General features: G+C 34.4%; 1 protein-coding gene across 8 annotated transcripts in view; it reads left to right on the plus strand.

Moving 5' to 3' along the window:
• Nucleotides 1–18,753, plus strand: part of RFX3 (regulatory factor X3) — a 253,383-nt gene that overhangs the window by 100,073 nt on the left and 134,557 nt on the right. Inside the window, exon 1 of one of the 8 annotated variants that reach the window (XM_019645928.1) lies at nucleotides 9,043–9,091. The exons of the other annotated variants lie outside the window; for them this stretch is intronic. The gene's annotated coding sequence lies outside the window, so the exon portion shown is untranslated. Of the gene's footprint in view, nucleotides 1–9,042; nucleotides 9,092–18,753 lie in introns of those variants that run through there. 8 annotated transcript variants of the gene reach the window in all.

An 18,753-nucleotide genomic window follows, 5' to 3' on the forward strand; every position in this document is an offset into this window, starting at 1 on the left:
TTAATTAAAAAAAAAAACTTGTCCTTTTGATATTTGGAAGAAATTATAAAGTATAATTATATCAATTTGGTATTCTTTACAATTTCATAGTACAGCTTTTATTTTTGTGCTTTTAGTAATGTATGCAGCGTTGAAAGCATTGAAGTTGCATAAAATAAAAAATGTGAAATGTGTTCCACATTTATTTTGTTTTCTTATACCAAATGGAATTTGTTCAAGTGGAATATTGCAGAATGCTGCCTTTTAAAGACAAATTTAGAAATAAATGTTTTAAGAATTATGGTATTTTTAATTTTAAAAAAATTATAATACTTTAATCCATTAATTCTCATAGAACGGAACACATTAGAAAGAATAGTTGAAGGCAGCAAGATAGCCCTAATGTATAACTTCAGTATCATCTCATATGGGATAGTATTAAATTTGTTGGTTAATCCCAAAACATTCCATATAATAGATAATTTTTATTAGATCATTGTCTCTTACTTTGAAAAGCAAGCCCCAGCTTTTTTTTGACATTGACTTTCAAATAACTTCTATAGTCTTTTTTTTTAATGCATAAATTAGAAGCAACCCTTTTCTCTGAGCTGATATCCTATTTTAATTGTTGTCCCCTAATTAAAAAAATTAAAGTAATTTTGTTGACTAATAAGCTTCAAGTAGTTATAAATCAATGCTACATAATAACTTGTCATTTATTGAGTTTTTCTATGCATCAGACACTGTCATAAGCCCACAAAAGTCATTAACTTTTTTAATCCTTATAATCAGTGTGGGAGGTAGGACTATTCTCATTTTACAGTGTATTCCTATTTTACAGATGATAAAACTGAGGCAATTAAATAAGTTGCCCAATATCCTAGCTACTAGTTGTGACAAAGCCAGAGCATGACCTCAGGCAACATGGATAGAGAGTTCACTACTCTTAATTATTATGCTATGTGTGAAAATATAGAAAATTTACATATAAAGTACAAAATGCTCACATTAATCAGGCACAGGCCAACAAATGTGCCCTTCCATTTTATAAAATCTTACCTGTTGTTTTTTTTTAATTTTTAATTTTAATTTTATTTTTTTATTAGTTTCAGGTATACAAAACAATGCAATAGTTATCCTTTTCACCCCCACAAAGTGACAACCTCCCTTCCCCCATCCGCTGCCCCCCACCCCTGATAGCATACATATCTATTACAATTCCATTGACTCCATTCCCACACTATACTCCACATCCCGTAACTATATATGTATTAAATTATAGTTGACATATAATATTATTCAATGGCAGCTTCAGAAATACAGTGCAGTGGTCAGGCCTCTACACCATCCATGAAGTAAATCTTACCTGCTTTAATTAGGTGAAAAATAGGCATTTGAGGAACTCAGATATTATTGCCTTATTGCTGTAGCTCTTTGTTTTATTCTTTCTGTGGTTACTATGTGGTTTATAGTATGCTTCTTTAACTTCTCACAGACTATCTTCCTATAATATTACTATACCACTTCATGTATGGTGTAAGGAAAGCCAGTAATTCTCATCAGTCAGGACAATGGGATGGAGGACCATACTGGATCATGTTGGGTGTATGTGTGGAAACTTTGAAAAATGCCTCACTTCAGATGCCCTTCTATTCTCGTTCTTTCCATAGGAACACTGATAACACCCTTTCATTGTCTGGGTGAGAAAAATGAGGTTCAGGTTCTAGTGACTTTAGTAAATGATAGAATCGGGCCTAACATAGCATAGTAAGGAATGCGGGTCTTAAAGTCCACTAAATCTAGGTTCGCATTCTAGCACTATTGCTTGCTAGGTAGGTATGTGAACCTGGACAGGTTATGTAACAACTCTAATTTTTATTCCTAAAATATGGATAATAATTACCTCACTGGATTGTTGCCCTATGTACTCATATAGTATTTGTTTTCTATCTTGGTTGTCAAAATTAAATGGGATAGTATTTACAAAGTGCCTAGTTAAATTGCTTGGCACATTGTAGGACTTCAAAACTGCTTGCCATGTAAGGATTATGGAAGTTATTGCCTGACTCCCAAGTAAGTGCTTTTAGTTTACTTTCATAGTCATTTATCTCTTCAAACTTTATTCTGTCCTTTAGATTTAGAAATATTTGTATATGTTTCAAAGAAGAAATAGTTAACCTAGATGAGGTTACTATGAGTGAGTATAATAATTAAACCAAATATGTTCAGAGTTTGAGGGAGAGCGGGGCAGTGAATATAAAACTCAGGGGAGGCTAGAGACTGGGACAGTCAGGGATATTACCCCCTATCTTCTGGAAGTTGCTAGAAAGAGAGAGGTTGAGGGGTCAGCACTGATGTGGTGGGAAGCAGGATGTCATCTTGGATCTCAGTGTGTCGCATTCGCAAAGAAGCAGTTCTTATTATGGGATCAGAATCGAGGTAGATGAGGAGGAGGAGCTCAGACAATAGGATTGAAAGTCATCATACTATACAAGTGAAGATTGAAGCAGCAGAATATTTCAGGGACAGTGTGTAGAGTGTTCTTAAATAGACCAGGAACTGTTATCGTACCTATTAAAATGCTATCTAATGCCATATGCTCTTTCAGTAAGATAACAAGCCTTTGGGTTTTTCAAACTAGTAAGTATAAGGAATACTAAAGAAGTCCATGATTAAAAAAAATTTTTTTTATTAGTTTCAGGTGTACAAAACAATGTAATAGACATTTCACCCCTCACTAAATGATAACCCACCTCCCCCAATCTGTTGCCCCTCTGATGTCGTATATATCTATTACAATTCCATTGACCCTATTCCCTATACTATACTCCATATCCCATGACTATATATATATATATATATATATATAGTTGACATACAATATTATTCAGCTTCAGCTTCAGGTGTACTGTGCAGTGGTCAAGCATCTACATCGTAAGTCTGTGGTGTTTTTAAACTTTTCACTGACTTTGCAGGNTATATATATATATATATATATATATATATATATATATATATATATAAATTATAGTTGACATATACTATTATTCAGCTTCAGCTTCAGGTGTACTGTGCAGTGGTCAAGCATCTACATCGTAAGTCTGTGGTGTTTTTAAACTTTTCACTGACTTTGCAGGACCATGATTTTACCCTTAGGAGTGCCATTCTCACAACGGTTGACAATTTCAAATGTGAAACCCAAACTTGCTTTGCATTAATTTGAAAATATGAAAAACAACAAAAAATTATTAACAGACTGAAGCATGGCAAGAATATAGCTTTTATAGAAAGATGATGGAGTTCTTTGTGGGTCCTAGTGTTGTCTTTTGCTTGTGGTGAAAATTTGTTAAATATCTGGGTCTTTCTGGATCTTAGGATCCATTTTATAAAGGAGAGAGAAACACTTTTACAAGTTTGTTATGAGAATTAAAGTATTATGTTTAGTGGTAGGCACTGAATAAATGGTATTTTTTTGTTTCTTGTTTGTTTTTGGGTTTTTTTTTCCCCCTGAGGAGCTGAAGATGGAAAAAAACAATCATGATTATTAGGAGAATCTTTTAGGTGCCAAACGCCACCTTTACCTTTCTTCATGTTATCTAGGTGGACGGTATCTTTTTTTCCCATATTTCCTGATTTATTTCTTAGATTCATCCTCCCACACTGAGATACGATACAAAAAAGCATAGAAAGTGTTTCACTTACAGCCTTACTCACAGTTGCCAAGAGAACTGCTGCTACACTATAGAACTGAGTTCATATTTGCTCCAGCAAGCTTGACTCTGAAGGCGTTAAGCGGTGAACTGTTAAGTTAAACTCCACATTCAGGAAACATTTGTTCTTGTCTTCAAAGCAAGAAGAAAGGGAAGTAAGGATGAATTCTTCAAAGAAACTGTCTAGGATGTGCAGTAGTTTTAGGTAACATCCTCTGTTGAGGGTTTTCTTTTTTTCCTCAGATTAAATGTATACATGAAAAAATGCATAATTAAATACTGAAGAAGGATCATTTAAAAATAAAAGGAAAAGAGTTCACTCCTGAGAAACTAAAACAAATCATAAACTATAATATGACATCCCTAAAATATTAATTTAACTCCCATGTAAAAAAATAATTTGACTATACATTCTTTGGAAGAAACATAAATTCCTTAAATTATGAATTGTTAGCTATTGTTGAGTCTTCATACAATTTTTAAAAATAATTTATTGGGTAAATAATGTACTTGTTAAATAAAAAGTACACTTAAAAAGTTCTTGGTATGTGTTATGTTATGCTTTAACAAAAATTTTAATGTTCATAAAGTAGTTCTATTTTTAATTCATTGAGGAACCTCCATACTGTTTTCCATAGTGGATGCATGAATTTGCAATTGTATGAACAATGTGCAAGGATTCCCTTTTCTCCACATCATCACCAGTACTTGTTGCTTGTTGACTTATTGATGGTAGCCATTCTGATAGGTATGAGGTTATATCTCATTATGGTTTTAATTTACATTTCTCTGATCATTAGTGACTACCATCTTTGTATGTCTATCTGCCATCTGTATGTTCTCTTTGGAGAAATGTCTGTTCAGGTCCTCTGCCCATTTTTTAATTGGATTATTGGGGGTTTTTTTGTTTTTGTTTTTTTATTTTTGATGTTATGTTGTATGAGTTCTTCGTAAATTTTAGATATTAACCCTTTACTGGATGTGTCATTGGGAAACCTCTTCTCCCAACCTGTAGGTTGTTGTTTTGCTTTGTTGATGGTTTCCTTTGCTATGCAAAATCTTTTTAGTTTCATGTATTCTCATTTGTTTATTTTTTTCTTTTGTTTTCCTTGAGCAAGGAGATAGATCAGAAAAAAATATTACTAAGAATCAATGTCAGGGAATTTACTGCCTATGTTTTCTCCTAGGAGTTTTATGGTTTTGGGTCTTACATTTACGTCTTTAATCCATTTTGGTTTATTCTTGTATATGGTGTAAGAAGGTGGTTGGTCTAGTTTCATTTTTTTGCATGTATCTGTCCAGTTTTTCCAACACCATTTATTGAATAGACTGTCTTTAACCCATTATATATTCTTACCTCCTTTGTCATAAATTAATTGACCATATAGGCATGGGTTTATTTCTGGGCTCTCAATTCTGTTTCATTGATCTGTGTCTGTTTTTATGCCGGTACCATGCTGTTTTGATTACTATAACTTTGTAGAATAGCTTGATATCAGGTAGTGTGGAACAAAGAAGAACTTTGTTCTTCTTTCTCAAGATTGCTCTGGTTATTCAGGGTCTTTTGTGGTTCCATATAAATTTTAGAATTATTTGTTCTACTTGTTTGAAAAATGTTGTTGGTATTTTGATTGGGATCGCATTAAATCTGTGGATTGCTTTGGGTAGTATGGACATTTTAACAATGTTAATATTTCCTATCCATGAGCATAGTATGAGTATTCTTTCATATGCTTTCATTTATTTGTATTATCTTCAGTTTTTTTCTTCAATGTTTTATAATTTTCTGAGTACAAGCCTTTTACCTCCTTGCTTAAATTTATTCCTAGGTATTCTATCGTTTTTCTTTCTTCTTTTTTTTTTTTGTACAATTTGGGATTCTTTTTCAAATTTCTCTTTCTGGTAGCTCATTATTGGTGTATAAAAATGCAACCGATTTCTGAGTATTAATTTTGTATCCTGCTACTTGACTGAATTCATTTATCAGTTCTAATAGTTTTTTAGTGGAATCTTTAAGGTTCTTTCTATATGGTATCATGTCATCTGCAGATAATGACAGTTTTACTTCTTCCTTTCTAATTTGGATGCCTTTTATTCCTTCTTTTGGTCTGACTTCTGTGGCTAGGACTTGTAATACTATGTTGAATAAAAGTGGTGAAAGTGGACATCCTCGTCTCGTTCCTGATGTTAAGGAAAATACTTTTAGCTTTTCCCTGTTAAGTATGTTAACTGTGTGTTTGTCATATATGGCTTTTATTATGTTGAAGTATGTTTCCTCTAGTAAACTTTGTTTTGAGACACTAAATACTTTGGTCATGTGGCTTATATATCAGTGTTGAAAAGCAGTTTAGCTGTTGTTATTGATGCCTATAATGATTGAAATGGTGTGACTGTAAGATCAAGCTTATGACTAATGTCAAAATAGTTACGATGTACAAAAATAATTTCAAAGAAAAAAAATTAAGCTACACTTCCGACTCAGTTTACATATTTAGAGCATCCTGGAGGGACCATTGGGTGGCTACTATTTAACTATGGCTAGGTCTTTATACTTGGGAAGTGGAGCAGGGGTGAGGTGGGTGAACAGCAGGAGACAAGAGAGAGAGGACAGAGAGAAAGGGACAGGGGGAGAGAGGGTGAGGAAAAATGATTGATTCTTTAGCCTATTATTAAAATTTCTAGTGTTGTCTTAATTTAAAGGAATATATCATCAAATGTTGGGTAAAGTTTTAAAGAAAGGGAATGGAATTTTCATATGTAAATAACTTTTCAGTTGAATTTGGAAAATACCATTCTTGTAAATCTGTTTTGTGTGAAAAATGACTCCATGGAACCATGAGAAATAATCAGCCCATATTTGTATATGGTTTTGAATATAATATGTAAATGTTAGCTTACTATTTTAGTACAAGAAAATCACTTGTATTACCTTCATTAGAAAGTTATATGGAAAATATGATTTTTGAGTTGGTTTTATTGGAAGGTCTTTGCTTCCACCTTGCTTTAATAACCTTTACTACTGCAGAAGTACTACTTCTATGCATGTTACGTGTGGACAGCATGTACACTAATAAAAACCAACCATATACATCAGATGATTGAGGATATCAAGCAATATGGTTGGTTTCGGAATTACATTTGTAGAAAACAATTTTTAAACCTTTTTAAAAGAAAGCATGAACATAGTATGTAAGAGGTAATTGCCAAACATTTTAACATGGATAAATAGCACAGGTTGTGGAAAGCTTGTAAACCTGCCATCTAAAACTGATTGCCCTTTTGAGGATTTCATACTGTTTGACAGTGAAAAGTGCACCTTGCAAAAGCTGTTATACAAACCATTACATTTAAAAGGTTTCCGTCTCACACCCCAAAATTACACTGACTTGCTGCAAGTGAAAATTCAAAAAAAAGTTCCCTGTTTATTTTGGTGGCAATTACTGTGGTGTTGAATTTTGCTTTTCCCCCCTCTTCCTGGCAAACTAGAAATTAGTCTTTTTGGTTTCTTTATTTAAGTGTAAACATAGTCAGCTTGTTTATTATAGGTTACATACGGAGATGATGTAATAAAATTTTTTGAGCCTGAAACACTCAGCTACTCCATATAATAACAAAACACTGAACCTAGAACACCAAGATGCATCACACATTTGAGGAAAACAATTTACAACATGATCCAGAATCCTCATAGAATATAAAATCCCGTAAACGATTTTAGTTCATATCTCCCTGCACACTGAGAGTTCGCCTTATTTGCAATCTTGTTAAACACCATGAAGCACACAGTGCCTTATTCATTTATGTGAGAAAGAAACTTGGAAACATCTAAGACCCTCTTATTTTAGGGTTGCATTCTCCATGTTATGAGTATTTCTTTCATTGTGTAAGGAGAACTTTGTGCTTCTGGCAGGCTTTCCTACTTCTTTCTGAGTGCCTTCTTGTCTTATTTATAAACTAGAGTCTGTTAGAAAGAGCTGTTGACTGGGAATTCAGAGTTCTGAGTTCTAATGCAAGAATGGTACTAACTCAATGGATATATTTGATTTATTGGTCTCAGATTCCCTGTGAAATGGAGCCTGAACTACATTATCTGCTGGATACTTTTTAAGATGTTGTGATATTGGGAAGTAGGACAATTATCTGAAAACCTACTATACACCTCCCTTCCCAACTCTGTGCCCCAAATTATTGAGTGGTCAATTTACTGAATGGATAGTTCTTCTAAAAGCAGTTTGCTGAAATTTAAATACACTGACTGGTGGTTTTGTTAAATTTACCAAGTACGACTTTGATTTATCAATTTGCCTAAGAACTAGTTTTCAGAATTATCGACTGCCCCAAATATGTTTCTGTTAAACTACATATAAAATTTATTACAAACCACAATGCATAGAATAATTGCAAAAGCTTTTGAAATTTTTGATGAGAAGTATTAATTAATTTTAATTTGATTTTAATTTTTTCATGGCAATTTCACCACAGACATTTTGAAATAGAAATATTTATCAGTCTAACTCAGCTGAATGCCAAATTTATCATTGATATTTCATATACTGATTGCCTTTCAGTTGCTTAAAACAGAAACAACATATTCATCTAGAACTGGTTAACCAATGTGTGAATTAAGGGAGGTATAGAGTGCATTTAATGGATGAAAAACCTGTTGAAAGAAAAAAACCTTTCTTATTATCATTTATAAACTCCATGACATTCAAGATAGGCACTGCCCTTTGACTTAAAATAAACAAATTCTCATTTTGAAAATTCATTGGCTCAGAAAATGACAAAATTCCAGAATATAGTTACATATTGGGTTGTCGGAAAAGTCATGACGTATTTTTTCTATGTTTTTCATTGCAAAAATGCATCACGACTTTTCTGACAACCCAATAGTAGGATACAGTGCTGACTTGCAGTAAAATTTCAGGTAAATTTAAATCTTGATCTCATCTGCGTAGCATCAAACTATCTTCAGAAGCCCTTTAAAACTGTTTCATTCAATACAAATCATGTCAACAGTATAAATGGTTAAAAGAAACAAGTTTTCAGTGAATTGGTCAATTGGTCAAATTAGCCATATAGCAAAATGATTTTTAGCAAGCTGATTTTTAACAAAGTAGACCTGGTGTTATCATACCCCCATGACCATCTCTGCTAGGGGCGGGGGACAATGAAGCTGTAGTGTCTTTGGAATTAGAATGTTTTTTTTCCTTAGCCATACCTAATAGCCACAGTTGCAATCATTTGGAAGGTCTTCTGCCTCTGTGTGTATGTGTGTGTGTGGGGGTGTGGGTGTGTGTGAGTGAGAGAGAGAGAGAGAGAGAGAGAGAGAGAGAGAGAGAGAGAGAGAGATGGCTACCACAACACAGACTTTCTCAGATATTGAAGAAGTACAACAAAAGGTCAGGGTGAAAATTGAGGAATATTTACTTTTCTCTGCTCTTCTTAACACTGTAGCAAAACATGTCCCATGTGAATATTTGACTGAAGCAACAAGTGAATAGATCCAGGTATATGATGAATTATTTGGCATCTATCAAGGAAAGATGGCCCTGTGCTGAAGCAAGAATAAGTGTGGTAATTGGACTAGAGGACTATTTAGAGCATGGCTATGGGGCTTAGTTTCCCTGAAAACTGTCTCTGGTTTGCAACCTTCCTTTAAAGCTCTGCTTCTCAATTAGTGCCTTTCATTGCAGGGCCATTAGGTAGCAGGATTAAATATGTTTCTCTTGGAGCTGCTGAAGACACTCTGTGATGTGTGTAAAGGCCAGAGGGCAACAACGCCTGGTGCTTGGGCCAGACACACCGAAACCAATTTTTTAGTGAATTCATTAGTTGAGACTGCCCCTTCTTTTTGGCATCTGAGAAGCTTCAGCCAGTCATTCCTGTTCCATTAGAAGTGGAATTGATGGTGAGCACTTAAGAGCTCAACTCTGAGATTTTAGAAAGAAAAGATATTGTACTTTTTAAACATTTTCTGAGCCTTGATTGAAATTCCAACAAGCCTATCTGTGTTGATGCCTCAGAAAAGGTAGTATAGAACCCACATGATTCAGAATTTTTATTAGTCTTTTTTAAGATCTGCAGAACAGACTAGGCAGCCATCTTGTCAGGTACTGTGCATTGCTGGAAATGAAATTAAGATTTTTTAAAAAAGGATAACATGTGGAAAATTAGTAACTGGGTTAAAAATTACAGCATGTCGAATTCGTATAATGTAGAGGATTAAATATGTAGAAAAGACTGCTATTTTAGACAGAACTACACAGTGGTTGATCTGTAAAACATTTAAATTGTCATATTATAAGGCTAATACAACTTGAAAAAGAAAGAAAAAAACCCCAAATGTTTGCTCCTGGAACCTAATAGATTAACAGGATAGTATATTCAAGTCCTCACTCTGACCATTTCTAGCTATGTGACCTTGGGGCTCATAGCATTATTTAAGCTTTGGGCCTAAGTATTCTCACCCATAAAAATAGGATAATAATAGTATCTACCTCACAAGATTTCTGGACAGATGAAATAATACATGTAAAATCCTTACATACATGTGTTAACTAAATTATAACTAGAGGCTTCTTGAAATATTTTTTTTTGTATGAGAAAATTTCAATGATTTTTAAGAGAACATAGAAGAATGTTAGTTGAATGTGGCCAACCTCACATAAATTTCAAGTAGTTAATTAATGATGAAATTAGAACAGTTACTATTAGGCTAATTACTTATTCTTAACATTTCAGCTATGAAAGTTAAAGATCTCTGAGTGCTTCTGCCTCTAAAAACAAAGGAAGCATACCAGCCCACCTTTTCTAAGATGACATGACTAGAGCATTGGATCTGAATTCGTGATTTAGTGAATCAGGTATACTTATTAAATACAGTATGGGATGTGTCAGGAGTTCAGAGCAACAGCTGAAGACTGAATTTCCTCATTGGAGCTTATTTCATCCTTATTTTATTTCTTTATTAAAAATTATACACAAAACTGTTGAGGCTTACAAAGCTTGGAATATGGAAGTTGTAAATTCTGCCATAATGGGAATTGAAAGTGAAACCATTTTAGAAAATTAATAGAAAATATTCATGATGAATAACTTGATTGAAAATGGCTCTAATAAAAATTACGTTAATATAGAATTTTAAAGTGCTAAATGCCTCTGATACAGCATACCGTAAATAGTAATGTTTCAGCAGGGTCTTACACTCATCCCCTCTGTAGATTCATCTCTTCATTCAACAAATTGAAAATCCTGGGTCTTAGACACTGTTGCATATTTGTAGGTGAAAGAGATAAGAATAACCCATGTGCTCATGGTGTTTATAATCTGGTTGAAGAGAAAGTTCTACTATAATATGATAATTGCTGTGCAGTGAATAAAGGTAAGATAATATAGGAACACCCAGAAGGAGGCCAGCCCCAGACTTGTAAGAAGAGGGGCAGAATTGGTGGTGGTTTGGGAGGCCGAGGAAGCGGAATTTATCCTGAGACTGAAAGATGAAGTGAAGATGAAAGGAGGTGGGAAGGAAAAATTGTTTCAATCAGGGGGAACTCCTTACTGGAGAACAGAGAGTAGTTCCATATGGTCGGATTATGTATACTCTTTGGAAGAAGGTAGGCAGGCGCTATATTCTCAAGAGCCTTATAAGCTCTGTTAAGGGATTTACAGTATATACCGAGGGCACTGGGACCTATTGTAGAGCATGACCTGATCTCTAGTAAGCTGGAGAGATGAAGACAGGTGAATAGATTTTTGAGACATAGTAGGAAGCAGAATCATTGGATTCAGTGATTGATTAGATGTGGCAGATGAGAGGGAAGAGTTTGGTGATAAAAAGGAATGATTGGGACGGGGCAGTCACTATTAATGTATTTTCAGGGATAAAGGAAGAGTTCTCTGCCCTGTTTTAGCACCCTGGGAAGAACATAAAAATTTAAGAGGAGGAGGGGTGGGAAATAAAATTTATTATGTAAAATATGAGTGTGAACACATATGAAACATTACATAATGACAGTTGCTTTTAATCATAAAGAACTTACGGTTGATTTTAAGCGTATTAAAGCCCCAGTTAGGGTATTAACCAGAAATTTGTGAGCTATCCTAAATAACCCACTTTAGAAGGAACTATTAATTTTGGAGCCAAGAAAATTCTCCAGAGTGGTTTGGAAGGACAGCCATTCATGGAATGCATCACCAATTCCTATAAAATAAGCTCCAAAGGAACTGTGTCTTTAATTCAGTGTGTTGACTTATTTCAAATATTAGTGATTTTTAGAGAGAAATCGTTTTTCTATTAAGTTTGTGAATGTACAGAGCTGGCTAGAATCTTCAGTCTGTTTTAATTTTCACCCTTTGTCCAAGCCCTTATTCCAAGTGTATATGTATCCATTTTATAATTAACGTCAATGTGAAAATTCCATTTGATTAATAGCATTATGTTTTACAGAAAGTGTTTCCAGAATTTATGTCTGTATGTATATATAGATTTTTTTCAAGTTTATGCACACCCACATTCACTGCATTTGCTGGAAAATGGCAGTAATGAGACTTCAGTTCTTTAAGATACTGTACATTTAAAGTGGGCTATATTGTTTCTATTATGAGCAATGTTATTACGCAGTATTTTTCCCACTTTGATGTGTTGATCTCTTTAAACCTGTCCTTAGAATGGTTAGGAATGGTGCAAGGCTCTATTCTCCACTCTTATAAAGAGAAAAAGAAATTGAGAGGTAGAGAAAAAGAAAAATTTTTGTGTGGGCAAGAGAATCCAAGAAGAGAGTTGTTACTGGAACCTTTTGTGGTGTTAAGAAAATTAAGAATTCCTTTTCTTGCCTTCCCTCCCTGTAAAATCCAAAAGAAATCCTCCTGTGTTGGGGCAGCACTATCTGCTTTTTTTCTTTTGTGTGTCTTTAGGTAATGCTGCCTTTTAAGCTAATCTTTGCCCTCTCTTTCCCCTCATACCATATAAACTAGGGCTATGGGAGGCCTAGTTGGCAAGCATAATCTTGTTTATCAACTGGAAACATAAGGTAAGGAAGATACTTTCATGTGTGGGGATAAAACCACACTAGTGAGTATAGGAGGAAAAGAAAGAAAATTTAAGTGTGCAAAGTTTAGGGTATGTAGGAAAAATGAACAGATGACACTAAGGCTAGTTTAAAAAAGGAATCCTTGTTTGATTGGTGGTACTAAACACCTACGTTCCCTACTTATATCCTCTCCATGATTTCAGATCTTTTTAAGAGGCACCACTGCTCTTACCAGTTTGTATAGAAGAGAGCAGAATTAAAATTCATGTCTTGATTTTGGATTGGAAAATAGGGACTGGCCATTGTCATAGGAAGGGATACTGTTGGACATTTAGGAATGTGTATTACCATAGATTTTCTACTTTTAGCAGAAAGTGACAGTGGTTATAGAATTAACAATGAACCTGTAGATATAATCTCCAGATACATCTTTAAAATAGCTTATTCTATCAGAAATATTGGAAGGGTGGTTTTGTAGAGCCCCTTGAGAGTTTTGAGCCACTTAGTAGGAAGGGAGACAGCACTCTTGCCCAGCAATTGAGCAGAGCAAAATCTATCTTTCCAGGTGTCTTTGGGATGACAAGGGTTGCTTTAGGTTACAGAATCTGCAACTGACTTTTTGGGATGGGTCTACATTAAGATCGGTCTTTGGAGCCCTTGTTGCTTTGTCCACCAAGTCCAATTTTAGCTTTTATGACCATAAACCATGCAGTGTTTATGGTCATTGGTTTGGGAAAGCCCATATTTCAAGAGTCCTTAGGAGTTCCATTGATGTTATTGTTTATCCTCAACAATTTTTCCAAAGCATGCAATTATATATTTGTGAATAAGATTGCATTGTGAGCTACATATTTTTCAGCAACCTGAGTTTTATGCTTACAATATTATGACTGTCTTTCCAGGTTGGCTGTTTTAGAGCTGCATAGTATTCCATTGGAGGGCTATAGCATAGAACAATTGATTAGTTCCCCAATTATGGATATTTGGTTGTTTATGGTTGGCTATCATAAGGAATACTTGAGTGAACATTTTTGTATTTGTGTATAACATTATGCATACATACATACTCTCTTTACTGGTCCCTTGTTTGATTGTTTTTATAGGGCAAATTTAAATTTTGAAAGCAAATGAGTCTTTCTGTATTATTTCCTCTTTTATCTGTAAAATATTTTGTGAACACAAAGTTAGTGCAGGTCTCTTTTAACCCATGATATGCTTTCCATATCATTAAAACTTACAAGTTTGATGAGTTCATAAAAGAGCATATTGATCACGTACTAGATATAGTACATATTTGCAAGCCGTGTGATTTTTGTGTCTATTTGTTCAAATTTAGAATTCTTTTTTAGTGCCCAAAGTCCCCATAGACTATTTCATCTCTATTAAAGTTCATTTAACTAAAATAGCCTCACTGCTACTGCTGTCTGTGCAGGCTACCAGGGTTCAATGATAGGGCGCCATTATTGGAGTTAGACAGACCTAGACTTTAATCCTGGCATTATCGCTTAACAATTCTGTAATCCTGAGCAAGTTACTTAATCTCTAAACCTTACTTTCCTCTACTATAAAATGGAATATCTACTTCATAGGAGAAATTAGGTTTAAATGTATACAAAGCATCTATCACATAGTAAGTACTCAGCAGATGATAGCTATTCTTATTAACATCTCTAATAATGAAGATGATGATAGACTTATGGTAAAATGCTCAATGTTCATCTTTGGATTCTAAGTGCTATTATCATTAAATGTTCCACCCAGTAGTTTCTAGTCACTCTCAGGAGTGGATTGAGCAATAGGGGGAAATACTATAGCTTTGTCTCATAGATTTTGCTAAGAACCTTTCTATATATTACATCATTTTGTTTTCAGACCCTCCTTCCAGTAGGAAAGAGTGTAGGATACTTATAAGCTTTTGTTGGTTTGTTTTCTTTTTCTTTTATTTCAGCTGCTACCTGAGCACTGCCGTTTTTTAGCGTATGGCATCTAGATAAGACTGATTTGCCTATTAATTCATGAACATGAGTGAGAGAAAATGCTGAGATGGTACCAGCAGTAGACTGGACAAGCACTTGGTTCTCTTTTCCCCAAAATTACCTCTGAGGCTGATGACTGCTTCTCTTGATAACTAGAAATAAATAACAAGTAAATAATTCTTATATCATTTTAGCAGTTTGGCTTCAGTAATATGTTAATAGATTGTGGTTTTTTTTAGTAATTCGTCCGTTAAGATAAAAACTATTAAAAATAATTTGATTTGTCTTCTCCAAAGAAACAATTTTGTATGATACATTCTGAGTCAAGGGAAGAATTAGTTGAGCAAACCTTTGTTTGAAAAGTGAAAAAAGTTACCCAGGCAACCTGTATATGTTACCACTGTGCTGATTAATCATCACCAACATTAATCACTGTCATCAGTTATCCCAGGAAGATGACTGCTGAACAGTCTACACTATTATCATTCCATCATTTTTCTACCGATCAATTTAGTACAAAAGATTAACTGTACAGTTAGGAGGATTACAACACCGAACCTAAATAAAGAGGCAGAGCTTTAATGATATAGAAAATCATGAATTTTCTCATCCCTTCAGTTACTTGATTTATTGATTTGATAAAGCCGTGTTTTACATTGAATAAACTTTTCACCGAGGTGCATTTTAAATAAAAAAATCTGACAGCAGTTTACAGCTTAACTACTTTCTTTCATTTATATGAGGTGAAGAGGGGAAAAAAACCAATTCATAGTGTTGTACATTTGTAGGCAGATTAACCAACTCAGTATATTTTTGTCAAAGTTTCAAAAATCAAATTTATCACATGATTATTTAACCATATATGTGAAATTTCTAAAATGCCCCATTATTTTACATTATATTGACTTCTTTGAAAGTTGCTTAATATTCTTAGTTTTTAAAAAGAATTGGAATAATCTTAATATTTTTTTATCTACTCCAGAATAGTCAGAAAAAAATACAAACAATAAAAAAAGAGACAAAAAAAAAACCACAAAAAAAAACTAGAATAGTCAGAAGTTGTATACATTTTATATTAATTTTATGTCCAGGAAAGTATATATACCAGCAACTTTTTTTTCAGTTCATTTTAGTTGTCCAGTTTTAATATTAGATTTTAATTGCTATGGGCATTACATATGTTAATATTTATTTTTATAACACTTATTCAAGAACTCTGATGCTTAATTAGAGTATTAGTAATAAAAATTTTATGCTACAAAACTTCAATTATGATTTGTGTGAAAGCACATTAAAGTTAAAACTCTGTACTTCAAAAATAGTAATTTTAAGTTGTGACAATTTTTTTCTGTAAGTAGCATGCCTGTGCTCTTATGTTGAAACAGATTTCTAAGTAAATAATTTTTATTGAATGTCACATTTTATATTTGATTTATTTTTACTGTACCTATTAAGACTATCATCATAATTTTGGTTAATTTGTTTCAAGTAGGAATTGGAATTTGCATTTTTATTTTTCTATACTAAACAAAAAGGAAGTAAATAACTGTTGCACTTGAAAATTAAATTACAAGTCTTTATTTTCTATAATGAATTAAAATCTGTTACATTCCTCAGTGCAAAAACAAATAAATAAATACTATCAATGTAGTAGAACGAAACTTTGCAGACTTTGCTTTTTTCGAGAGGAAATTATTCCAATATGAAAAACCCCAACAAAAATTAGGTGGATACTACCTATTTTTAAGCTAGCCCACTTATATAGTTCTGTTTGATAAGTAATTGATTAGGTCAGACTATTAAACCATTTAATCTGGCGTGTGCATTGTGTGTGATAAAAGGAATCCAACTGTGAATTTGAGTGTATTAAATAATCTTCAGGAGGTTTTACAAAGAACATTTGAATGCCTTGAAACTTGCAATAGCGTATGTTTGTTCCAAACATATTTGCTTTGCTAGGTTTTGCCCATCAAATTGAAGAAATGCTAATCTTGTTGCATTCAGCAGCTGGGTTTTTTCAATATTCTTTTCCTTCTCCTAGGGGTTAATTAGCCTTCTTTCAAAATGTGGCCTATTTAGCTGTAGATTCCGCATGATTCAGCCAGAGCTGGCTGTACAAAGCAGAACCGTTAACAGGCGGGTGTGTCCAACTGCTTAATTAGCCAGAATAAAAAGGTCCTTTGTCAAACAAGCATCTGTTGCTCTTGACACACCTGACAGCCACATTAGGCAAGGATGACTAGACTGAAATTGTGCATGTCTCTCCTGCAAGAATATACAGCTCATTTACATATGGGCTACATCATGGACAAACTGCAGGGGTTTATTTAGCTTATCAAAATGGATTGATGTGACTGCATTTGTGGCTGATAAACAAATATCACTTGAAAGGAAGTTGTGAAGGAACTAAACTAACCAAATTACCCCCATACATAAACAAAGCACCAGAAACCACTGCTAGATGAATGGGAACACCTCAAATATACACACAAACCTTTATGCTGGATCTAAAACAGAACCTACAAGTAAAGCATGCTAAGACACTATCCTCGTCTGATGATCCTTGCTCTGCAGAAATGTTGGAAAGCTACCAGAATACTCTGAATATGTCAGTGGGTTTAAATGATCTGTTTAGCAAAATTTGGCAGGAGGGTGATATTCCTCCAACATGCTTTTAACATTCTAATTGATCTGCTGTTAAATCTGGTCTTCAGAATTAGTCAGTTAAAGTTCCTCTGGAAAAATATTTATTAGTTGGATATTATTATGGCCTCAGTAGAAAGAATGAGAATAGTTCCTAATTTTGATGTCAGAGAGAGAGAGAGAGAAGGGATGGCTGTCCATCATTATTGAAAGCATAGATCAAATATGAAATTTGATGAAAATCCCAAAGACTTTGCTGTTCAGACCAACAGTCCTTAGCTTTTCATTTGGAACCCCTATCCTCATGATACCGCAAAGTAAATACACGTAGTGGTGACATTATGGGCCGTAGGGTCCTACAAACCTAGGTTTGAATTCAGTCTCTTCTCCTACTAGATGTGTGGCTTTTAGCAAGTTATTTAATCCATTTGTGCCTCAGTTTCCTCATTTGTTCAGTGGAAATAATAGCACTTTCATAATACGGGTCTTCTGAGGAGTAAATAATAAGCTATATTTCAAGTACTTAGCATAATTGTGGCACCTGGAAAAGACTTGTTAGATGAGAAAAACAATTATGGTTCTGACTTATTGAGCCAGTCTCTGGAAGGGAGGTTGATTGAGATCCTCTGAAGGCATGAGACTTTGGCAAAGAGCCTCTTCTTTAAAGTTGAGGAAGACAATGAAATCAGAGGAGAATGAAGTTGTGTCTATTAAGGGAAAATGAAGACAAAACGGAGACTAAGCTCTTATCAAGTGGCATGACCCTGCATTCCAGGAGCCAAGGAGACTGGATGATGAACCGTACTTGGGAGTAAATAGGAGATGTTCTGGGACTATTGGTTGTCCTGGCTTGGGCTTTATATGTCAGTTTGGTGTGGTATGCACACAGAGCCAGAGGTTGGATGGAAAGTTCTCCAAGACTTTCTAAGTCACATAAGCCATTGTTTTCTATCCATCTTACTTTTCCCCACTCTATTCTGTAAAGGTTCTTCCTGTTGGATAGTTGGGAGGCTTTTTCTTCTTTCTCATTCTGTAAGTTCACCAGTTTGCTTTTCTTTACTCGTTTCACTTCTAACTGTACAATGTCTGTTGTGACACTCAGGACTTCCAACTAGGTCTAGTAATTTAATGTATGAGCATTAGTCTTATGTCCAGACCCTCCTTTCCTACTTCCAGCTGTTTAACTTTGGTTAAGTGACTTCATATCTCTGCGACCTCAGTTGACTCATCCGTAAAATGAAGAAACGAAGTTGCACATTTCTGTTAATAAGGTGGTCAAAGCTTGGGTATTTCTTCTCTGTCTAAAAGAAGTAATCTCGGGCCGGCCCAGTGGCGCGATGGTTAAGAACTGGCTTGTGACACCAGAGGGCCCCGGTTCGGATCCCACATATGAGGGCCAGTGACACTGCCCTC

The sequence above is a fragment of the Hipposideros armiger genome, unplaced genomic scaffold (genome assembly GCF_001890085.2).
Source record: "Hipposideros armiger isolate ML-2016 unplaced genomic scaffold, ASM189008v1 scaffold_95, whole genome shotgun sequence".
NCBI classification, from domain to species: Eukaryota; Metazoa; Chordata; class Mammalia; order Chiroptera; family Hipposideridae; genus Hipposideros; species Hipposideros armiger.